Here is a 25,682-nt window from a genome sequence, read left to right as displayed (position 1 = left end):
GAGAATCGACATCACCCTTTATTCAAATATTATTCAAATATTTTGTAAGCATATTGCCTAATTGTGTGTTTTATTTGTAATAATGCAGTGAAACATGCCAAATTGTGCTATTTTCATGATTTATCACAACATTTTTTATTTATTTATGTGGTTCAGATACAATAATATTTTGAGTTTCTATTTATTAAACCAATTTCCTTCATTGTATTAACTATAAATGTTAAGGCAACCAGGTTACTTATTTTTTTAAGTTCATTTCAACTCTCTATATTACAATTTACATTCAACTGAGTTAAAATTTTTAGTTGAATCTTGTATAACTTAAATAAAAAGTTGAAATTGCTTAACCTATTTTGATTTTTGAGTTAAATTAACTTAAACACATATGTTGTCATAACTTATTGATCCTCTAATTTTTTACAGTGCAGTTATATGAGGGGTTAAATCATACATGGGCACCATCATCCTGAGGTGACAGCAAAATAATGCAAACTTATAAAAGACTTGTAGTACAAAAAAGGTAAGAAATAAAAATTTCACATCTGGTGTATAATTTGATTTGTAATCATGCTAATGGATGAAAGAACAGAATCATCTAAGTCAGCAGTTTCTCTTAATTTGGTTTGAAACATTTACACAAATGTGCGAGCAAGCAAATAAATAAACAAACATAATGGGCACAGACTGTATTATTATGTTTTATAAATTTCAATGTTTGTTGTTTTGTTTTGAATTAAAATTAATAATTTTACTATTTTGAATTTAAATGTTTAAAATAAAATGGTGGTGTCATGGGGATGGCATAATAATTATAGTACATTTAAATAAGTTCCATGTTTTCTATTAGTGATGCAGATTGTGTCAGCAGCACTCTTTGTACTTGACACTAATTTGCACACTTCAGGGATTCATTGCAGATTTATAAACTATTTTAATTAGTAGCAGACAAATGGGAATTACATAGTGTTACAGCACTCAAAATCTGCCTGTATTAAAAACAATGATACCTCTTGTCGTATATTGAGTGCTTTGCTTTGCTCCAGTCAGGAGGAAAGAAATTACAAGTTGCAAAATCCCAGGCAGGGCATTTGCATATCTCCATATTTTAGGACGTAAGTCACACAGACAGGCATGCTGGAATTTAGTTCTGGTGGTGTGAGGCAGCGCGGACTGGAGTGTGCAGTGACTGATTGTATCTGATGCACTACTAGACGCTCGCGCGGCCTCCCCCTGGTCAGTCGAGTCGCTCAGCATTGGCTGAGGAGGCAGGAGATGCGCGCTGTGTCTCGGCACTGTTGGAAGAGTCATTGTTCCTTGACGTCACCACTCAACCAAGCCTGGCGCTGCTGCTCTCAAACATGTCTTTGTTATTCAGAGCTTTCCATCGGCGAATCGCAAAATACGGAACGAGCTGTTCCTTGTATTCGCGGGAAGTAAGAGGACTCGCATGGACGCACGTTTGTTTGTGTTTGGGGAGGAGATTTCTATTAGAATATATGTTTGTTTTAATATCGGAAATGGAAAAAAAACCCGGATTTTTTAATGCATTATTATTAGTCTATTATTATTATTAGCCTTTTTTTTGTCAAACACTTATACAAAAACAATATTTATATATAATGTAATTTTAAATAATATAATACAAAAAATATTAGAAAATTAGAAAAAAGTATGAGAAGCATGAGAAGATCACATAACTTAAAACTAAACATAATGCATATATATATATATATATATATATATATATATATATATATATATATATATATATATATATATATATATATATATATATATATATATATATATATATAGTGTATATGATTTTTACTCATAATTAGAAGGGTCATATTTTGTTGTAATTCTTACTTACATACAAGATATTAATAAAAAGCCCTCTTTGCTTTAAAAATAGTACATCATAACAACAATTGCACGTTAAATCTGATGTTTTTGACACATTTTTAGACATTTTTATATGGAAAGGCGTTGTGGTCTCCTTGGTTTGATTACAATACATTCGAGCCAAACGACATACTGTAGTATTCCAACTGCACAGAACCTGGCACTCGCGTGTGAATCCAGTCCGTTCATCTGCACACGCCGCCTGGTGTCTTCCAAAGGCGCGAGCGCTTTACGCGACTCTGGGACACATTTTGTCAGCAACCAGCAAGCATGGCTCTGTGGTAATAGAATAGCCCGTGTAATTTGACACTTCAACTTGCCGTGCACTACGTTAGTTGATTCAGACAGTCACACTAACGAAACGCCGTGCGCTTTTCTCTCAGTGTTTGTGAAGTGTGAAGGGAGAAAACAGATCGCAACTTCAAATCCAGGAGATTTTCGGCGCCGTGCTGTGATTGGACCTAAAAGTAAGTTGTGTTTGTGTTTTCCTATCATTTTCGCACCTTGCTCGCTGGGAAGGTTTTTATGCATTGCATTGAAATGAATCCGTAGCCTCCGCGCTAGCTCCAACCTCAGCTAACAATAGAGTCACTTAAAGTATCGCTAAGATGTGTACACATGTATTTCTGCGCAGGAAACAATTGCACTAACTGAAGCGTTGGCGATACGTTGGCTTTGTGTGTTCGAAGCTAAGCACTATTGAGCAATTTTTCCTGGACAGTGGCGTTCAGAGGAACGCGGAATTTGGCTGAACCGGAGAAGCCCACCGTTTACATACCGTTCAGCATATCGCTCTAGTGTGTTGCATTGTTCGGATGAAGAGGGCACTGTCATGCGGTGGACGGTTGGTTGGCACGTAGATGGGCACAATTGGATGGCTTCGTTGCACAAATGTGATTTTTGATTAGCCGAAATGATATTGTAGCTTGTTGATAAGTAATAGGAAACCAGGCTTTCGACCATGTGCTGAAATGTGATGTTTCATGCTGTGGTGTAGTAACAGGACAACCGCGTTGATGCATCGTAACCGCTGATACATAGTAACATTTCGTTGGAATCTTGGATTCCGTGAACGCTTGAATGCAACATTGGGACAGACTTTGAGGACACGAGCAGTGTTGGGTGCCTGCTGATCATATATTATGATCTGGATTTCGTAATCAGATTAGAGAAATCAAGTGTTTGCAAGCAACCATCTCGTTTCGAATATTCATAATTAGATGACAGTTGACTTATGGATTGTATGATTGCACATGGGTTACGTTGCCCAGCAGGAAACGCATTAAATAATGTTTAAATAATCAGTAGTTTACAGATTGTGCCCCTAAAATGTAAAATATTCATGCAAAAAGGATGTATTAAAAAGATTGTTGTTTAATACAAGTATTGCTTTCAAAAATAATGTACTAGTCTAACTATTTTGCTATTATTTGATCTAAGGATTCTTAATTGGTACATTTACTCATTTACCAAAGTGACTTACAAACGAGGAATACAAAAAGCCATTTATCTTAAAAGTCAAACTGCTAATACAAAGTTTCAGACATTGCTCTGAATAGTACTTGATGCTGAAAATTGAATCAGGGCAAGACTTGATATAAGAATAAGTTGGCAAACGTGATATAGGAAAATGTTTCTCTTTGCTCTTGTTTGTATTTTTATCAAAACCCAGAAGTGATCTGATTAGTTCACCTAAAAAAGTGTCATCTAAAAATGGCCACCGATTATGATTTTAGCCATGGAATTTGTAATAAGCCCAAGATTACGTTTAGAAGTAATCTAAGATACAATACAGTTCACTAGTGTCCACCAAGTGTTCTCTTCATAAACCACAGGCTCTCTTGTGTGCTTAGTAAGTCAACATTTTATTCAAGACATTATTACAACTTCCAGCTTTGGTTAATACGTTTGTATTTCCCTACATGACGTTGAATTAAGTTATTTATTTATGTTTTTTTTTGATTAAGCGTGACTCGTGCTTTATGCAGGGTCATGTTAATGCTTTTGATTCTTGAAATATTACATATTTGGTTATTGTAGGAGAGTTTTCTGCCAATAGTACTACAAGAAGCCTAAACACATAGCCGAAATTCTTTCTAGCAACAATTTGAGTTTACAGTAAATGGTCATTGTTTTTATGAAAATAGGTTTTGTTTCCTCAAAACGAAGTTTTAACAGTAGAGTTGTTGGAAACAGACACTTTTTGAGTTTTGTAGGATGGTTCTTCAGTCAAAGTTGTCATTTAATGACAATTTCTTGGTCACCTCTTTAGTACTGTACAATCACAGTCAATGTTTACATGGCTGTGTGAGTGCTGATAATGTTAAAAACTTCCCCCTTTACTTCAGGGTGGATTGCATCTGGAACAAAGGTGAAAGTACCTAGCGCTCAGCTCATTTTGTGGTGTTGGTTCATGTTAACATTATTGGAGGAGGCATATTGTTAAGGCCAATTATTGTTTGCAAATGTTTAAAAAGGAACCCACACGTAAGACTGGAGTCTGCTGGGGGTGCATTTTAAAACACAGTAGATTTACCCACCATTGTGACGTCCCCTCTATGAGTGGACTTCTTCCTAACTTGTATGAGTCAGGAATGGAGAATGTGTCTAGGAGAGGAGAGGAGTTTATTTTCCTCCCTTCTTCAGACAGGGGCCCCAGGTTGAGGATCATCATTACCAAGGGCAGAGGTTTTAGCCATAGTCATGTAAAGACACAGATAAAGCTCAAGTCATTCTGTCAACGGGACTAAAGAGGTATTGCGAAGGGCTTAATGTGGGATTAAACTTCCATAAAATTGTTGAAAAGTTGTTTTCAACATGCCAAAATAGAGAGCATAACGAGATGTCATTTGAACAAATTAACATTGTCCAAAAGTATCAGCTTTTACACGCAAATTATTCAGTAACAGGTTTATTAGTTATTATTGCTCACATCGCAGCATATTTATGCACATTTGTGTCTCTATTGTGTCTAGGCTAACAAATGTGTTCAAGGTTGTCCAGTTTAAGAGCGTAGTCTAGATGATCCCTTTTCACATTCAAATTCTTGGCATGTGTGACAAAAGCTTGCCTAATTCACTGGGCGATTTAAGGGTGGGAATCGTGAGTGATCCAGCTATACAATATTATCATGATACTTGGGTCACAATACCATACATAAAGGGTTCTGTTTATAACTTGTGGACTTTTTTTTTCTTTTAAATTAGTGCCGGCATCATTATGTCAGCATGAAGCCTTTTTTTGAGGTCCCAAATTATTATACTATAATATATGCTATATCATATTAGACAACTGATTCGAATTAAACACAGAGCTAAAGTTTGTTTAGTTTAGAATTTGAATGAGTTAAAATGTCCTTAATAGTGTTTCTGCATTTCCTCCCTATGCTTATAGTCCAAATAAGAGACGATGTGTGTTTTACCTGCTAAAAATACTAATCAGTGTTTTGACAGGTTGACCTTTAACTGTTAGCATACTATTGTGGTGAAATTGTGAAATAGTAGGCCCACGTTCATTCATCATAAAGCTGAAAAGTTGTCTAGCCACCACCCGCACACGCCCACTCTTGAACCTGAGTCAGGCTTTGTTTGACTCCACATGCTGCACTGTGGATCATTTATTACGCTTAATACGCTGATGGCCTTTTTTAACAGTTCACATTACGTCTGCATAACCGCCTGCTCGACTTGTGTGTGTGTGTGTGCACTTTCGTTTCTGCGGTGATCGGGGTTAATACGTTAACGTGAAATGTAGCCTCCGAACCACAGATTATTCAGACAATAGGAGTGCACGACTTCTTATTTCTTTGCAGACTTACGGATACGTTGTTTCGTTTCATCTTGCGGTTCGTGACCTCGGCGAAGCAGAGGGAGAGGGACTTTTGATTTTAATTACATGCATCTGCAAAGAGCGTGGCGTGGGACCGAATCTGCTTCCAGGCTGCATAAGTTGAAAGCTTGTTGAAGGCTGCCTCCGACTCTCGAGCTGACAATGTGACCATGGATGCACTGGGATGCGATGTGCAAAGCATTAGCTAGCTGGTGCCATTCTAAGTGCTTTACCCCTCAGATAGGGACTGTCAGGCCCACAGTGTCACAGGCTCATGCATGTTTGATTTGACGCTCTTTGAAAAATGAACGCAGAAGATGTCACAATGGCTGTATCCCGTTTCTGTCGGCGAGAGCAAGTACATTGAATCAAAAATGACACCCAGCTACTTTTTTCCCCAATGCAAGGGCTTGATATTTGGCTCTACAGGACAAAATGTCTCCACCACACTGACAATTTTGCATGATCACAAGCAATTACCTTAGTTTTTCGGTGCCAATAAAAGCTCACAGTGCTTTGAAGTCTGACTGCCGCTGTGTGCTGTGCAAATCCAGCTTAAGCAAAACAAACATATTGTCCTCAACCTGTTTTCTTTTGACTGAGGCAAATTAGTGTACATTCAGTGAGCCATGTTCTCCATGCTAAACTGTTAAGTCCTGCTACTCTTTTAAAGAGATCCATCTCTCTTTAAAAAACAAATATCTGCTTTAAGTACTCAGATTCTATAGAGAGTCAGGGCTCGGTTTCATGCCGTTGAATATATTCGAGTGATGCAACCGGTTGTACAAAAGCTGTTTAATAGATATTTCAACACATTGAAATTCTGCATTTATGCTTTTTTGAGCAGTGCATATATGCATGCAGTTATTCAGACTGCGTTCTTTTTATGTATTGAAATACTGCCATGTATTCCATCATGTGGAAACCTTGGACCATGTCACCGCGTCGGAGCTGTCTGTCCCTGTCTGGGAGCAGGAGACTTCCCTCCGTCCCTGCGAGTGATCGCTGTGTTTCTGAGAGGGACGTGCAATTACGTTCAACACAGCCCGGGGGATTCATACATGTTTTCTGACAAAGTAAATTAATTAGGTTTTCTTAGGAAAGATAAATATTATTTCTCATCCAAATTTGCCTTTTATGCGAAGGAGGATTTGAGTTTGAGCGCGCCAAATGACACGCACACATAACCTTGACTTAGACATTTGCACAAGGTGAGACTAAATGAAAGCTGAATGAAAGGCAACTATAAGATGTCAGGAGAACATGACAAATGGACGGTGGCGAATGAAATTCATAATAGATCCACCAAATCCCACAGTGTCGCAGGAAAAAGGTGAATTTATATTAAACAGTAAATATGCATTTGATTTGCTTCCCGGTTTTCCCTCTCTTTGCTTGTAGATACTTGAATAGACTCCACCCCCTGATTTTTATATTAAAGCTGATATTAATTTTTCAGGTTTATTACTTGGCTAATATGTCAAGATGATTTCTATTGGCAAGGTCTATTTTACTGTATTTACTTAATATATTTATATGTTTTATTTTTGTGCGTCTTGAGTGTTCACACCCAAGCGATTTTCCCTGGTGATGCGTCGAGTGAACGTGCAAATTCAGTAGATGGCTCTCCCTGTACACAAGGTGGTGTTGCGGCGCTTTACGCTTCTGACACTCGCTTGTCACACAGAAGTAGAAGAGAGACAGTATTTACGTGCTTGCCGAAACCATAGACATATTATATTTGTGGCCAAAACCATTCACACACGTTTTGCTAACTGGCAAGCAGCATTAGCAGCTCATCTTCTTCTTTGTCTACTTACTACTTCTTCGTCGTATCAATGTGTGCTCGGCAAGACCGCTTTGTGCTTGAGCGCCACCAAGTCGTGTTTTACTGTCACTTCAGCAGCTCCAGGCACGTGAACAAAAGCGCTGATCTCATTGGTCGGCCAGTTTTTAACAGTTTTGTTTTTTAAAAATGACGCTTTTACGCCTGGCGTTTTGCGCGTCGGTGTGCACACTCACATTGGCGCCCTTTGTTTAACGTCAGCGATAAACGCGCACGGAAATCATCCCGGTGTGAACAGGCCTTAAGGCTACTACTGTACTTTTTAGTTTGATTCATGTTGGTAAATCTTGGGACATGGCTTTTAATGGTGAGACTTTTGTTTTTGTAATCAGGCTTTAACATTTTTTATTTGAATTTGGGTCAGCTTTAAAATATGAAGAATTATTGGTTATCGACATCGGCCAATATCGGTTTTTAAATGAATTACCATGCTTGAATATGTAACTTTAACTAGGCACACAGTTCTTGAATGATCGACCAGTCAATACTTATACTGATTCAGTCTATAATACATAACACGCAGTTCTTTTGAGTCTGGTATTTTGTTTGGGTTTTATTTCAGTAAGAGAGTCGAATTAAACTCGGTAACCATTCCAACAGATTCAGTGACCGATTCATGAGTCTGATTCAGACTGAGAGTTCATATTTAACAGATTTGATATTCAGTCGTACTGTATGTAATAGAAAATAAGAAAAGAAAGATTCATTGTCTTTTTGTTTTGTGATACCCAACCCTTTCAGTCATTACATTCAGATTGCGAGTTCATATCTCTGGTAAAATTACTTTTTTTTGACAACATGGTTCAGATATACTAACAGCTTGCGCCAACGCAAACCCTCTTTTGTTGTTAAAAATCTACTGTCAGGATTTACTAAAGACAAGCAGTGAAAAATTAGTGCTGAAAAGGCGTGGGCTCAGTTTTTTTTTTTTTTTGCGGCTGACCTTATTGCACATGCATTTGTAGGAGTTTCTCTTTCAGACACACAATTTATGGCGTGAGTGAGAGTATTTAAATGAATCATGCAAGGTGATTAAATAAGATTTACTAGTCAATTTGCTGGTATTTGTGCCATTATTTAACGCGTCTAACGCGTCTGTGTTTGTTAATTTGAGCGTCCTCAGTAGATCACATGCAGAAATGTTCACTCCCATTGGCGCTTTTATGCTCTGACGCTAATTTGCCCTGTTTAGTAAATCTGGCCCATATATTCAGCAGCAGCAGAGCGCCACTTGCACTGGTATGGTGTAATGTCACATTAATCTTGCATAGTATGCTGTTAAAACAGCTCTTTACATTACGCGGTTTTCTCATTTTGTCATATCATATAGGTATCATTCTGATTTTTCCATGTTTTTATTATCTGGATTCTGCTTTGTCGAAATCACAAAAGCACGCGGCCCAGAGCTTTCTTTAGAACTTATTAACCGTTCAAGGCAGATCTCACGATGAAAACGTATTCCATCTGAGAACACACCTCTTGCTCCACAAATACACTTCATGCATCACAGCCTCTGTGCAGAGCTCATGAGGTGACAGCTGTAGGCAACAGAGAGACGTTCATGGAGTGCTAGTGCAGACTCGGCGCCAGATAGAGCATGATAAATCCAGAGCCGTGTAAGTGTGTTTGTCTGCGTGTGTATGTCCAGGCTCAAATTGGCATGCAATGGCAAGCACCGCTTCCCAGGTAAGTGCTGTGTGCCCTGGCTCTTAATGACTGTTTCATAAGCCACACTCTTGGTGGCCACTATGTGCCCTCCCCTCTCGTTCACCCCTGCGGTTCTGAACTAGACTGCTTCACACTCTTATGAGCTCATGTCTTTTAATATCTCTACCTGGGCTGTTCAGATAAAGAGCCATATTAGAAACCCCAGAGTGCAAATATTGTAAAATGGCACGTCTGGTGTTGTGGTTTTCTCTCAGCCTTGTCATAGAAGAAAATGTAGAGTTGATTTAATGGTGGCTAGTGTCTTAGGACTCTTAAGTAATTAGCGGGTTTTTTTCACGCCAAGTAGTCAGATGTTTATTTATGCTGTAACAAATTGAAACTGTAAGTTTTGTGTCGTCTGAATACCACCACAATAAAGTTGTCAGCGATAAGAGTTAGCGATATTGCAAACTAAACCTTGATATTTCATACCTCATTCTTGCGTGCATCTTCTGAGAAAACAGAAGCCATTGTTGCACTGATCATTTATCATTGCTGTAATGAGATTAAACTAATCGTGTATTCCAGAGACAGCAATGATACACTGTGTGGGGCTTGCCAGGGATCATCTTCAAACAGTATTTGTCATTGTCTCTCAGTGCTTTTTAATTAACTGTTGACAAACAGCGTAAGCCTTTTGGGTGTTATGATTTAAAAGCAGTCCCATTTCAGTGCGTCCTAAAATATGGTTTCTTTAAAGACAAAAGCTGGAGAGAAACAAATATGTTTTGCTATATATTAGACAAGAACTCTGTTAGAAAAAATCTAGTGAGCTGACTTTGGAGACTAAAGAAACTGTAACCTTGAAGAGATGGTTCACAGAAAACATAAAATTCATTATTTACTCATTCTCGCGCCGTTTCAAGTGGAACACAAATGATGTTTTGAAAAATATTTTTTTTTTGTCCACACAATGAAAGTTAATGTTGTTTTGCAAGGACAAAAAAAAAGGACACTTTCTTCAAAATATCTTCTTTTGTGTTCCAGGTTTGGAACGACATGAGGGTGAGTAAATGATGAAATAATTTACATTTTTAGGTGTTAATGGACTGTTTAAAAACAAAAACTTACAAAAACCAAACTTGCAATTTTGTATTTGTTTGAACATAAGCTGCTAGTCTCTCGTGAATATGCGTACAACAGCTAGCCTAAAGTTAGAGATTATAGTTTGTAAAGTTTTAAATATGGATTCTTACACAAACGCTTCGCTTCAGAAGGTCTTTATTACCCACCCCCAGCCACCCCCCCACCCCCCTTGTAGATATATTTTATGATGGATAGATGCACTTTTATGGATTTCAAAACAGAAACAGCGATTCACTGCCATTTTAAAGGACATTTTTTAATATAACTCCAATTGTATTCGTCTGAAAGAAGAATGTCATATACACCTAGGATGGCTTGAGGGTGAGAAATCATGGGCTAACTTTCATTTTTGGTTGAACTATCCCTTTAATATTTCAAATAGCTTTTTATATTCCCTGTTTTAATTTTTATTACGTTTTAGTAAATTGGTGCTCCTATCATATTTATTAGCTTTTTAACATTTCTATATATATATAATATAGCTTTAATTTTATTTCCATTTTAGTACTTCAACCAAAGTCAACATTTCCAATTTTCCTTTTTTGCTGTCCGTAACTGACTGTGTTCAAGATTTACAAAAATTATATAATGAGAACGTACAATATGAATCCATTTTCCAAACCTTTTGTCTTACCCTGAATCATTATGTTGCGCTTATAATAAGTGTTAATATTGGGACTATTTCAGAACAGACTGGTAGGAACCGCTGCGGAGGATCACAGTCCCTGCGTGACTCGCCATAGACAAAAACCGAGAGAATTAGTTTCGGCTGCAATGTTCTTCCGCAAGACGCATTCAGTTCTGTTTATTAACCGCAAGAGCGCAAAAAGTTACGGACTGCAGCTTTAGGTTTTTCATCTAAAACTTTAAACTTATATATTATTATTATATATATTATTTGATTTCAGATTTATTTCAGTTACCCAAACCAATTTTTTTTTAATGGTTTTTGTTTTAGCTACCAATAACAACACTGCCAATTGATCACTTATCAAGTTTCATGATTGTTGGAATGCTCCTTTAGAAGGCAGCTTCCTATGTAGGCTTGCTAGTTTTTGAAACCAAGCTTCCGAGTAAGTAGTTTTCTTAAACAAGTTCAATGTTTCATTAGTGGCTGCTGAGATCGTTAATCTGCTCTTTCAGTAGTGAGCTTGTTGCTGATGCATAAGCAAACAGTGTTCACATGAAATGTTTTAATTGCACATTAACCCACTGCTGGCATATTAATCTGGCATGCCTTAAAGACGGCACGGCGTCCTTTACATTCCCCCATAGTTTTCTGTGCCGCCGTGTCCCTGGGTGAGACGTTGAGCATCAGAGTGAATTGTTGTTTTATTAGCTAGATTGAGCCGGTGGCGCGATGCACGTTGGGTGCGTGTCCTCCGAGGACATCTCTGAGAGCTCCGCATCTGCAGTAAGTAGTCACCAGGGACGGATGGCACATGCCAGCTCAAATTTTTACGGCGGCCCTCAGACGAGAAACAGCAGACCGGGAATAACATGCAGATCTTTTTTTCCCCCGTCACCATCACAGATATAGGAAAGCAAAGCATCTTTTTCAGGACATCTCGAGCGTCTAATCAATATTACTGAGTGTTATTGAGGTTGGCTTGCTGTGCCTTACCCCGTTCTAGCTCTCGAATGCTGCCTTCGTGCACATGGCTGTCTAATTTTCTCTGGAATTCTTTTGACTCAGGGACACAGGAACAGAGGAAACTCAATCTGGAGTGCCCTGAGGGGTTCCTCTGCAAGAGAATTCCCACCCAGATAGTTGCCAACACCCACACAAACATTTATGTAGGTTTGTTTTCAAGGAAGAGAGCGCAAACCTCAAACCTGCGTCACACCACAGCCGTCGACAACCGCAGAAGGCGAAGCAGCTTGTTTATTAGTGGGCAGGTGGGAAGTGTAATGGCAGTTGAACATGTGCACAGGGGCCACTGCTTATGTGCCGCAGTATCATTAATTAGATCGCAAGTTGTACTAACAAAGAGCCGCAATGTACATGCTTATTTATTTAACGTGTTGGCCCATTTTGTGTTTCACACTTCATTCTTTATAGAAAAATGGAAGGAAATACTGTGTCTGAGATTGATAGAATTTACTTATTTTAATTAAAGGCACAGTATGTAAGATTTTTATTTTTAAATATCCCAAAAACCCTAGAACAATGTTATGTATTTTGTGGAATTTTATGTATTTTTGATGTCTACTTACATTATCCAAAAGGTTTCCAACAATGGTTAAGAGAAATCAGCTGTTTTAACCAGTGTAACGTCCCGTGTCATTGCATCGCCTGCCAATGGCGTCATATCCGCATTGCCCTCAATTTCCGGTTTTATTTGTGTAGGAACATGGAAACACTCTTTAATATATTATGTATTTTATTAGCCAGGTGAGCAACTATTTGGATTCCTTTACTGACAGAAAACTAATCATTGTTATATAGCTCAACATGGTTGGTCTTATTGTTTGAATCTCTTGTTTTCTTAAAGGGGGGTGAAATGCTGTTTCATGCATACTGAGTTTTTTTAACACTGTTAAAGACTTGGATTCCCATGCTAAACATGGACAAAGTTAAAAAAGTTGGACGTTGGCGTAAAATTAAGTTGGACGTTTGATGGAGCATTTCTGTGCCAAAAATACTCCTTCCGGTTTCTCACAAGTTTCTGAAAGTTTTTTTCGAGTATGGGTCTGTGTGACGTCAAATGGGCCGGAATTTCCTTATACGGGTGCTAAGGGCACTTCTCCCGGAAGGGCACGCGTGCACCCGTAGACCAGAGCGAGAGAGCAAAGGCTGTACGCCCATCAAAGCGCTTTGCTCAGCTGCGCTGCAGTCACAGGACTTCACGACATCAACAATGTCACCAAAGATGTGTGTTTTTGGTTGTCAGGGCAGGATGGAGTTTGTTTTTCCGGAGCAGCAACAGAGTTGTGCAAGTGTTTTGTTTGTTCCCTGCATTTTGACGACGATTGTTTTATAAACAAGGCCCAGTTTGACGCCGGATTTGTTGCTCGTCTAATGCTGAAAGATGGATTAGTTCCAGCGATTAAGGTTCATGGTCATGTGTTGGAAGCAGGCGTTGAGTAAAACTACTTCAAATGTCTTTGTGTTGTTAGCTATCGTCTCGTTCATTCAAATGCGCTACTATTCCATTGTTTTTCTATGTAAACCCGCACTAGTCTGACATGTAAAACCGTTAGGCTTGCTACTGCTAACATTAAATCACATATAATAGTCCATAAACCAAATGAAATCCTCATAAACCATGAGTAAACGCACACAAATATTGTAAAACTCGCGCATGACAAGCCGCTAAGCAAATATATAACGTTACAGTACATACCACATAGTTGCTGTCTGTCGTTGCTGCTCCTGTTCAATTTCAGCCTCCGGATCAGATTCTGGATCATTTATGTGTGGTTGAATCTGATTGAAAGTCACGGTTTATCTAAGATAACGTTTTCTTTTCCACGTTTTAGGATGTCACAGCTTTCAGACGCTCTCAACGCAATAGCTGCGCGTGCTCGTGACTCTTTAGCCCCGCCCACACGATACGCCTCCAGCCGCTCGGTTTTTTCCAGAAAGACTCGGTACAGCATATCTTTCTTTTATAAATATAATAAAACTAAAGACTTTTCGGAGATATGAAGGATGCAATACTACTCTATAGGTACTCAAGATTGACATGAGATTGACTGAAACTCAGTGTTTCACCCCCCCCTTTAAACTGTATGAGTAGTAATTCAGCACTTGCGGCCGTGTTATTAGAATGAAATGAAATAAAATAATGTGAAATTTAAGTGATCAAACATAACTAAGAAAGGTCAAGTTCAGGGCAGAAGGAGGTGAACTTTAAACATAACTTTAATCATAACTTGAATCGTATAATATGCGTAAACAACAATACAAAACTAGTGGACTGCGGCATATAAGGCCTACTGCGTTACCACAGTAGCGTTAATAAAACTTTAATACATTAGCTCATCCATGAACACGATTTCTGCCTGAGCCCTGATGGATTGCTTTCCATCTGTTGTGGAGGTGAAGAGATGACAACTCCCATGATTCCACACTCATTCACGGCATCATCAATCTACGCCTTTGTTATTGTTTTGAATAAGCAACCTCTAGCGGTGAAACTTACATACTGTGCCTTTAATTAAATATATTTGACTTTGTAATTGAGTATTTTTTAGTGTACATTAAACAGGTATATTTGGCTAATAGACTTTTTAAGCAGTTTCTTGCAATGTGACATGATACACGCTATCTAAATCCATTTTGTTGTTTTCTACATTTGCAAATTTTTTGTAGTGAATTCATTTGTCACACCACAGAACTGCAAATCTATAAATAATAAAAAATACATTTTATTTGTCAACTGTCAGCTTACTTTTTATAGAGTGGCTATGTGTAAAATTGATCCTTAAAAAAAAATCCTTTTATCACATCGCAGTGATCGGAAATGGTCTGTTGTGGCTATTTGTTAGAAATTAATGTTTTTCTCTGATAGTCTGTTGGAATGAAATGGCCAAAAATGTGTTCTGTGATTTCAGTGTGTTGTTATAAAGAGCAGTGTAGTCCCAAGCACAATTTTGTGTCAGGCCATCAAGGTCAATTGTGCTTTTTGTCTCTATATTAAAATAAAAATGGTTTAGTTAGAAAGAAGAACAACAGTGTTTTGTCTAGAATTGACCCTAATAATGAGGCGGTGTACCCCGTGTTGTTAGCTGCAGCTGGTGTCTAAAGAATTACCACACGCCACTGCCCTCTGGCTATGGTTCGCCAGCTCATCTGATATTGAATAATGATCGCGGCTGGCTTGTAGCAAACCACCATTCCAAGTGTCTGTCACTTTAAGTGACTTCCACAATGGCAGCCTTCTTCTCCACCCTGTTTGGTGGTGGCTTCTTTTAAAGGGGTGAATTGAGAGCGCTCGGGGCCTGCGTCTGTACTAGCGTGTTTCCCGTTCTTGGCCTCCTGCGAGTGGAGGGGGTTGGCGGTGGCAGTCACGTGAATAGTAATTGTATTTGTGTTGGGTTCCTTTCAGGCTGTCGCTGTAAATCTGTTTGACTCGTCACTTTGTAAATCATTATGATGGCTAAAAGCCTTTTTATTGAATTAAGGGAGGGGGAGTTGTTCTCCTGAGCAAATGTAAGATGGCTTTTTTGTTTGTTTGTTTGCCCCACGCTCATCTTGGGTAAATATATCACTCCGTTTTTGTGTGCTTCTTAAGACATTAAACAAGATGTTCAAGATTTTGAATCAGAGTGGAATGATATGCTAAAAAGGTTTAACTCTCATTACATTGCAGATGGATTTGTATGAGGTGTTCCAGATGCTACAAGAAGATTGAGGAATATTTGAAAACTTTGAAACTGTTTTAGCTTTGGGTCAGACAGGGTGAAAATCATTAGATGAGGATTGTCAAACTCAAAGTGTCACTTACTAGCAAAACTGGTTTCGGCTGACAGAAACATGACAGAGTACATCATGTCCTGAAGATCAGCAAGATCAGCTTGACTTGTTGTCTGATAAACATCTCCGTGCTCCTCTGCGCTCCCCTCTGCCACTGGTGGCTGGCATCATGCGTGGCGGCAGGCATTTGTCACTCTGAGCTGATGTACTGTCAGTACAAATGCTAAACAGGATAAGAGAACTACGGATCTTCTTGATTCTGTCACTTGTTCGCAGAGGCAGCAAGAAAGTCATGCTTTTGAAAAAGATGTCTTATCGTTTCCATAAAGACGGAATTGTCAGCTGAAATTATGTTTCTTGTTGTTAGTGATAGGGGTGCTATGAACACGGGTTTAGAATTGAACGAATGAATGAATGAATGAATGAATGAATGCCCTTAAGTGTCAGTTGTATGTTTATACACTGAAGGTCTCAAACAGCTAACGTCAACTGTTGGTTGCAGCTGCTGACGTCAAAAGAGTGTCCTGCTTGAAGTTGCTGTAAAATGCTGTTCGCAACCTATTTTGCTTCTGTAATGTGATGTATTTCTGAGTGAAACAGGATACTGTTGAGAAAAAAAAATGTAGGGCAGGGTTGTATTTATTGCAATTGATCAGCTTGTGAAAAGTTGCTGCTACAAAAAGGATTGTAAAGTAAGAGGGATTCATGAACCAAAAGGAATGTTCTTTCAGAAATGTAGCAGGTTGTTTGATTTTGATTAGAAATGTAAGATGCATTGAGGATATTTATTTATTTTTAGTTTGTGTATTGCATATCTGCATGCTAATGTCCTCTTTCCCACGTTTAACGCTCACTTGGTAATCTTTTAAAACACTAATAATTTAATAACACAGAAATATTTTGAGGAAATCTCTAAATGAATATTCAGTTTAAATACTGTATATTATAATCTTGTAGCGTTGAATTTAGTTTATAGTGTTTTATTTTTCATTTATATTATTATTTATGGAATTTTAGGTAACGCTTTAGTTTAGGGTCCAATTCTCACTATTAAATAATTGCTTATTTTCACGCATATTACTAGGATTTTAGCTGTTTATTAGTATTTATAAAGCACATATTAATGCCTTATTCTGCATGAACATATTCTATAACTATTAATAAGCAGTATTTAGGAATTTACTGAGGTAAAAGTCGTCTGAAAAGTTAGTTAATAGTGCGAATTGGTTCCTAAACTAAAGTGTGACCAAATTTAATATCGACCAGTTATCGGTCATCAGCTATAACATAAAAATAATATTGATGATATTTGATGTGTGCATCAATACTTATGTGATTTGCTTTGAACTGTCTTAAAAGGGTGATCGTAAATTGGGTCCGTTTTGTTCCCAAGTTGACTTGACCAAAGAGAAAGTTGTTTTTTATGTACTTTAATATGTTTGTACTCTGGGAGGGCTCGAGGTTCCTGGAAGTATGTACTCTGATGGGCAGATCCACTTTTGTAGTACGAGGGAGGAAAAACTGCTGGAATTTCTCACAGTTGCCTGTCTGACAGAGTAACAACTCAAGCTGAAAACTCTTCTGGAAAATATTGATGTTGGAGGAAGTCAGTAGGCTGTCACAAGTGTGGAAGACTTTGTGCATGGTGATGATGAATGTGTCCTTGGCAAAACGGTTACATCTTCAGTGCTTTTGGAGTTTTAGTTAAGCATTTGGATATCATCCTGATCTCATGCAGTTTGTTTCCTAATTAGATTTCAGTTCATTTCAACAGCCATAGTATCAGTCTGTAATTTGGTAGTTTCAACAGTGTATCGGTTCTACAAATTGGTCGTGACAATTGAGGAGAAGATTAATAATTATATCCCATTACTGTAATAGACGCCCTAAAACTGCCTCCTGGATAGATGCAGCTCTCAAAGGAGCGTGGATTTGATCATTCGCTTAGGCTTCCGTGAATTATCTCAGAAGTGAATCTGACATTTTGTTTATTCAGTTTTCCCACAAAGTATTGTTCAGTGAAAGACGGTGCAGACAGATTGCATTCGGGCCTGTCAGTCACAGGTGCAGTCTTTTCCGTCTCTGATAGCTAATTAAGTCATGACACATGTTTGGCAAGATGCCCACGTCCCAATGGATTATGAAATTATTATAGAAGGCATTCAGAATAGAGGAGCAGAAAGATCAATATTGCATGTTTGCATAAGCTCATTACTAAAGACTTCAAACGCAGGAAACATTTCTGTTGTATTATGTAGTGGTTAACACGTGGTAGGCCTCTTAGGTTCTTGTTGTGAATTTGCTAGCCCAATAATACATGTAATATACAGTTTGTCAGCTTAATTTACTGTCTTATTCGAAGTAAACACATGCTTCATCGTTTATGGCGTTTCCCTGATATATGTAGAAGCTGTCTAGGGCATCATGGATGGCCATAGAGCCATTGTTTACTTGATTTGTTTTGCATTTTAAATGATGTTGCATTTATTTTACAAATCTAAATTTGCATTCAAACTTTTTGCTCATTAATCATAGTCAAATTGTGGCATGTCGTGACTTGTATATGGCATTATTTGTTTGCATAGGGTCACAAAAATTCGAGCACAATTGTTTTGCCTCTTTACAAAGCCTGTACCTTCTACTTCATATACAATTTGATAAATTGGTGACTGTTAATAATGACTAACACGGTCAAATATAGGACATTTGAATGGTTTGCGTTTCTGTGGGGTGTTGGTTTCAGTTTTTACTGAGTGACTTTTGCTTGTACTCGTTGTACACTAGGTCGACTGTGACTGAAATCAAATAAACAAGATTGACTGGATGAGAGCCAAGACACATTACTGGCACAGGGAATGCTGTCAAAAACATCTCAGAGGATAATTAGCTGTGCTCTATCACTGCCGATTTTGCTTCTTAAAGCCATATTTATGTACACAATGCCCAGGCCTGTAAAGTCTAGAGGGCGTGTTATAACTTATTGTGACTTTATTGCTAAGATAAATATTAATTTCCTGTAATTTACTCAATAATAACACATTATTTGCTAATAAGGAGTCAGATTATATACTGTCACCACAATTGGAGTGATGCATTGTAGAACACCCACTGAATATTTACCTATTATAAAGACTGGCTGTGATGTGGCTTTATGGAAGTGGTTGGTTTGTGTTCAAATCATCCTACTTGTTGTCCAATTCAGACGTTTAAAGTCATTCGGTCATGAATAGCAGGTGGGTGTTGTGCACGCAATAATTCCAGGGTTGTTCCTGTCTGCTGTGATTCCTCAGTTAGCCAAAGCTGTCTTTGAGACTAGGGATGGTAATCTTTTGGAGTCTCACGATTCGATTCAGATCTATTCTTTGGGTCATGATTCAAATTAAAAAATCTATTCTCTATTGAATATATTGAACTATTTTATTCCTAATAAATTACATTTCCTGCCTTTTAGTAGGATATTGGTAATACTATTTATATTGTTTATATTTGTTCCCCTGGTACAGTTTTGCCATGTCTGCTTAATATATTGTGTTTTTGTAAGGGCTTGTTTTTCTTTCTTGTCATATCTGGCAACTCTTCACCTGGAACTTTAATGAAGAGTTCAGAAACGAGTAGAAGGAGAGCAGCAGTAAGCAAACGGAAAAGCAGCTACTGTTAGTGTTGATTGGTTGGGAGTTTTTTAATAAAGGTATTGTAACCTTGTAACTACGTTATTATTTTAGTCTAGCCCGTGAGCACGTGCGCATCTTTTGTAAGGCGTACAGGACAGCGACAATCGATCATGAAAACAATGAATTTAAAAATATATATTTTATTATTTTTTTTAAAATTAGAATTGTTATTGCGGCATTTTGGGTGTTACCTAAGTTCCGATTGGTTAGTGTTAGACAGGCAAAATAGTAAAAATGTGGATTTGAAAGTGCACAGTGATGCCTGAAAATACAATGCATGATGTGCAGCACCAATCATAACATTTTAATGAGAACACTAATAGAATGTTGTTCGTTTTTTGTGCTTTAGTTGCTCATGTTTCAGCGGGAAGAGCACATCCACAAAGGGAGTTCCTTTCAGACAAGCACAGTCAAGTTCACGTGTGCATTCGCAGCCTTTTTTGCTGACAATATTACTTTTATGTTGTATTTATCTTAATCTCATATAGAATGCGTTTGGATGAGTTTATTAACCCGCTAGCAAAACGCTTCAGTTTACCGGTGTTCATTCACTCTTCAGCATTAGCTCAAACAGCAGTGCCCGACATTGACTATGATTGGGTTATTCCTTTTAGATGTTTCTTTTTTAAAAAACAATGCTTATATTTTTTATAATCCGGCAGTTTACATGTTTCGAGCTACGTTCGTATGTGGTTTGAAATCCTATTCAAATTGGCATTTTAGTCTGACTGCATGGTTTATGTGACTTTCTCACACCACGTAAAACGTAGGCTGAACGTCAGACGTTAGAGGAAACATGTTAAAAGTCACTGCAGAAACATGAGCTGGAAGAGCAGAAAATGACAATATAACGAGACATATTTTGAAACTGGCGGTGATGATAACACCGAATAAAGCCTCACATACTAGCCCCTTACGTTTCTGCTGCTGCCTCAGAAGACGTAGTAGTCCAGCACGGCAACTACATATTGTCATGTTGTAAATAATACAACATCTGTATTGAAAACCCCTCCATGTTGTGGTTGTTGTTGAAACCAATGCAGATATTCCATATAACGAAATTGACACACAAATCAGATATGAACAGTTGCTATACACAGTGTGGACTGTGGACAGTCAATAGCCTAATTTTAGATCTGATTCCAATCGGATTTGCACTGACAGTGTGAACTAGCCTTAGTTGCCTGTGTTTCAGCGCGTTGTTACGCGAAGAGCGTATCCACAACAGGAGTAAAACTTTCTGGTTAGCATACTGGTTAGCATGGTTAAGTTAAATTGCATTTGCATCCTTTTGTGCAGATACAAGTTGTAATGTTACATGTATGTTGTGGATATAGGATACCCGATTAATCTCATATGGGCCTTAGTTCATGCACTCTTCAGCTTCACACATGTAGCTATTCGTTTTGGATGTTTCTTTTTCGAAAACATTGATATTATTGATCGACATATTTTCATGTCATATTTCTATTTGTCAACATTCATTTTAATAACAGTGTTTTAATTAAAGTATTTTCATTATCGCTATGACAGACATTTAGTAAATCGTTTTGTGAAATTTGTGAATCAATTTGAATCGGTAAAAGAGAGAATCGCAACTCTTATGTGAATCGCTTTTTTTTTTTTTCAGCCCTATTTCAGACCCACCAAAACTCTCTATTGTATTTTATGTACAGAACAGTATGATATGATCTCCGCAAAGCTGACACTGACGCTGCACAAAAAGAGTGCTTTTAGCTATTATTCTCAATCAAAGGTCATTTGGTTGTTGTAGAGACAAATTAGAAGCAATGACAGAATCTAGCTGAAATGTCATTGCAGATCATAGACGAAATCGATGGATGGAGAGAAGGAAAGGGTTGTACTGGCAGGGAAAGTATAGGAGCTTAGTCACAGTCTTGGAACCCAGGATTACTGTTGACGTCTTAGGAAAGCCTTGACCTCAGAAGGGATTCCCCAAATCACTGATGTGTTCCACCCTGAAAACATAACTTTTTTCCACTAAAAGAAAACATGAGGGAAATTTCCAGCAGCATAGTGCATAATAAACTTTTCTTGTTATTATCACAGTTAAAAAAAATGTTAAGAACTTTTTCAGGACTGAATAGAAAGTTCAAAAGAACAGCATTTATTTGAAATCGTCTTAACTGTCACTTATGTGCAAAATACATCCTTACTGAATAAAAGTATTATTATTCTTCTGTTGCTGGTACTGCAATTAGAGTACTGTTATAGCCAAAATGAAGCCAAGTTGTTGCTAAAAATGTAACTAGAGTCCTCAAGATCCCCGTGACGAATTATGGCATTATCAGCAATGCTTTTCCTTCAGATAATTGCACTTCTTGTTTCAGCTGATAGAGGAAACCCCAGATGTTTGTAGGAGGTTTCAGTGGCTCCTGAAGACAATAACCATCTCTGATGTTGGCAGGTAGACTCCATCATGGATGGGCTGCCAGGCTTTGATGTTATGATGCCAGGGCAGAAAGCACTTGCATGCGGACACTAATTGAGCGATTGGCACCAAAGGACTTTGCACTGAGATACTCTGTCTGTATTCCATTAGTCAGAGTGGGTGCGAGTTTGATTATGCTTCGCGTAGGCATGACCTAATAGAAAATATTTGCCTGGCTCTAATTCTATTTTAGTCAGTTTGCAATTAGACATACTGGCAAATGATTCCCAGTGCACCTGTAAATGCCTGATTGTCAAAGAAAAGGGAGATGAGTTGTTTGTTAGTCCACACCGAATGCATTTGTTAAAATCCTTGACCTAGGGACCCATTTTATCAACTGCAATACAGACTTCGTTTAAGGGCGATAAATCTTAATTGTCTGCTTTCTTTTAATCCTTCAATTGAAGTGAGATTTCGGAGCGTAGGCCCTCCACCTTTAAGTGAGATCCGACACTTGAGGGAGTGAAGTGTTTTCACTGGGAAATGCATGAATGATTGATAGCAGGAGCAGAGCTGTTTAAAATCGTCTTGCTCCCTGCTAATCAATAATTCAAAGCACTTTCTGTATTTTGGTGGCACATTAAATATCAGTCACCGGCTTGAATTCTCGATTTGATTTATGTCTGTCAAATACATTAGTGGTTTGTCGTGATTCTCTTCATTTAAATCAGTTAATTTTGCCCATGCTGGGAGTGATCTCACTTGTCTTGGTTTTCTTATTACTAGTGTTTCATGTTACAAGAGTAAAGTGTTGATTAATAATTAGGCAGCTGTTAGAAAGAAATGTCTGTTGGGAACTAGACACAGGATCTCTTTCATTGGTCAAAGTCGACCATTTGACATCTGAAAGATGTAATATAGAATATGTAAAGGATAATGTACAACCAGCCGGTTGTTATTGTGACAGTGTGATCAGTATCCCCGTGTGAAACCGAGGGGTCTTGTATCACCCTGAAGGGGTTGGTTTTGCAATTACAATCATGAAATATTGATTTAAGGTAAAATGCGATTATTATGTGAGGCCAAAGAGTACAAAAGCGAACTAGAACAGCGATGTACTAAATTGGTTTCCAGGGCCAACGGTCAGAGTACAGAGTAGTGGTCATTACAAAAATCACTGTGAATGCCATGATTGACTAAGCCTAATCAAGTATTTCAGAGAGCATGTAATCATTGTTTGAAATGTGCTCATGATATGACTAAGCACTCCTGCCTTACACATGATTTACTGTAGGGCACTATCAGCCTGTGTTCAACATGCCTTCATTTTCCTGAGGCGCTAGAATGACGGTTTGACCTTTACTTCACCAGAGGTTGAGGAGCTGGTTGTGGTGCATGCTGATGTTTCTATTTGTTTCGCTTTGTATCCACGAGGAACTACCGGGATCTCCTGCAAGACCAAGAGGGCTTTTACGTTTTCAAAGATAAATCACTCGCCGCTATCGCGTAAGTGCTTTCTGCAGCGCTCTGATCCCTGGTGTTAAAAGTCGGAGTCGGCTCCGCTCTCATCCATTCGCGGAGACGAGCAGCGTCCGGTCCATTTGCATTAACGGGGAAACACAAAAGGATTTGAAGGAGGAAATTGCCTCTTGTAAACACAATGGCCTTTCCTGTGAGTTCTCATGATAATGTCCTGAGTGGCCTTGGGGCAGGGTCTAGAACATTCCGTTGAAGAGCGCAGTGAGGTCTGCTTCTGTTTGGCCTTTAGCGTGAAATGGCAGCGAGACCTGCGCGCTGGATATTGAGCCGCAGTGAGCGCAGTGGCTGGCTGATGTATACTAACAAGCTTGAATTTCACGTCAAAGCAGTCTGGATGCGCAGTGCCGTGCGTGTCTGTCAGGCAGAGCCGGAGTGACTGTGGCACGGACGCTGATTTCCAATGCCTTAGGGACCTCCACATTGACTTTAAGAGCAGGAATGGTAAACAGAAGAAGCATCCTCCCTCGTCCATGCTGTAACCCTGATTAAACATCACTCTGCATGATGGAACATCCCACTTGAACTATGCCTTTATCAGCAGCACAAAACAAATCAACCAATAAGAACATTCTACTCACCATAATGTGGCTTGCATTACTTTTTTTTGCCATACAATATATGTAGAACATCCCTTTAGAAACTTAAAGGGAGATATTTTTTCTAGATAATATTGAAAAACCCATATTGATGTGTAATTTCTGCCCCCCCAAAATTGCCATCAGACAGAATTGCAATTGGTTTAATTGGGTGGTAAGACAAAACAACACTAGCCCAACCAATGGTGTCAGTTTGAAACTGAATTATCTGTTGAGCATTGAGTCAATGTTGCCAGTAGAGGAACTGAAACAACCAATTTTACCTTTAATGAAACAAGTCTATATAATTTGTACAATAGACTATAATGGGAATAAAAAAAGGAAAACACTACATTCTGTGTTTGTGTTGTAACATTGTGTATGCTCGTTCTTTGATGAATATGTTTTGTAGATTATGACGGGCCTGTTGTTGATGGGTTGAACTAGCTTTTGGCAGTAGGAGGAGGAGAGGGACAATTTACATCAGTTGACATTAGCGTCCATGGCTGATTTTGTTATCGCCTGTTCCTCATCAGCTCAGCTTGTCAGTTTGCTGAAATATAGTCACACTCTTATGTCAACAGCTAATATTTACATAATCCCTTTCCTCCCACTTTGGTAACATGCGCATCTCAATGGCCAGTGTTTAGATTAGATGATGGCGATTCATTTTTAACACCAGAGGCACATCGTTAAAGTCCTGAAATGGGATGTTTGGCCTTTTGAGAGGAGCTCATGTAGCCTGCTAATGAAGTCTGGGAAGTGTGCATATGTAAAACATGACAAAATGAAAATGTACTTTTGTGTGCAAACACTCTTTGTGTTTAGCATGGTGTCAACTGCAGAGCTTTTAAATGGTCCTGTTCTCCAGACTGCTTGTATAGATGAGGGTTTTGTATGTAAACTTGCTCTGCTTGTGATTGAGGTTTCTGTGACATAATGCAATATGATTACGCTCTGTGCTGTGATTCACTCATCTGTGATGTTTCCTATGGGTCATGATTGCATAAGGTCAGTTGAATCATATAGCCTGTAGTCTGCATGCTGCTCAGGATGTCAAGGAGTTGCGTCTGACAGCAGCGAAGTTTATTAGGTTTTTGTTTTTTGAATCGGTAATGTAGCCCTGCGTCATTGACATTCTGAGTCTCCTGGCGCAGTTGCACACAGAGCACATTGTGTTTTGCCTGATAAACAACCTCACAAATCGAACCACTGCAGAAGTAATTCAGTGGAGCCTGTAAAAACAGACAAGAGGAAGTGCATTAATGCACTTGTGTGACCAAATAATGAAATGGTTTAAATACCTGGATAGATACACAGCCTGTAATAAGACTGGGTGATGTATCATATGTAATGTATATATGTATTTATGTGTGTGGGTGTGTATATGTATTTAATATGTTACACACACACACACACACACACACACACACACACACACACACACACACACACACACACACACACACACACACACACACACACACACACACACACACACACACACACACACACACACACACACACACACACACACACACACACACACACACACACACACACACACACACACACACACACACATTTGATACATCACCCAGTCTTATTGCAGTTCAAACCAATTTTTAATTTATTCATTGAAATGTTCAGTTAAAGATTTTTTTTATTTACTCATGAAGTGTATATTTCTATGTGTGCATTTAAAACTGTC

At 38.4% G+C, this 25,682-nt stretch overlaps 1 protein-coding gene across 2 annotated transcripts in view; it reads left to right on the top strand.

The window, feature by feature from the left end:
- The first annotated feature begins 2,223 nt into the window (after nt 1-2,223).
- The window catches only part of zmiz1a (zinc finger, MIZ-type containing 1a), a 154,973-nt gene continuing 131,514 nt past the window's right edge, over nt 2,224-25,682 (top strand). Inside the window, exon 1 of one of the 2 annotated variants that reach the window (XM_079842059.1) lies at nt 2,224-2,372. The gene's annotated coding sequence lies outside the window, so the exon portion shown is untranslated. The remainder of the gene's footprint in view (nt 2,373-25,682) is intronic. The other variant, XM_079842060.1, reaches the window with a different exon arrangement.

This window comes from Gobio gobio, assembly GCF_949357685.1.
Source record: "Gobio gobio genome assembly, chromosome: 18".
Lineage (NCBI taxonomy): Eukaryota > Metazoa > Chordata > Actinopteri > Cypriniformes > Gobionidae > Gobio > Gobio gobio.
The sequence above is the reverse complement of the archived record's forward strand: the minus strand, read 5'-3'. Positions and strand labels throughout refer to the sequence as shown.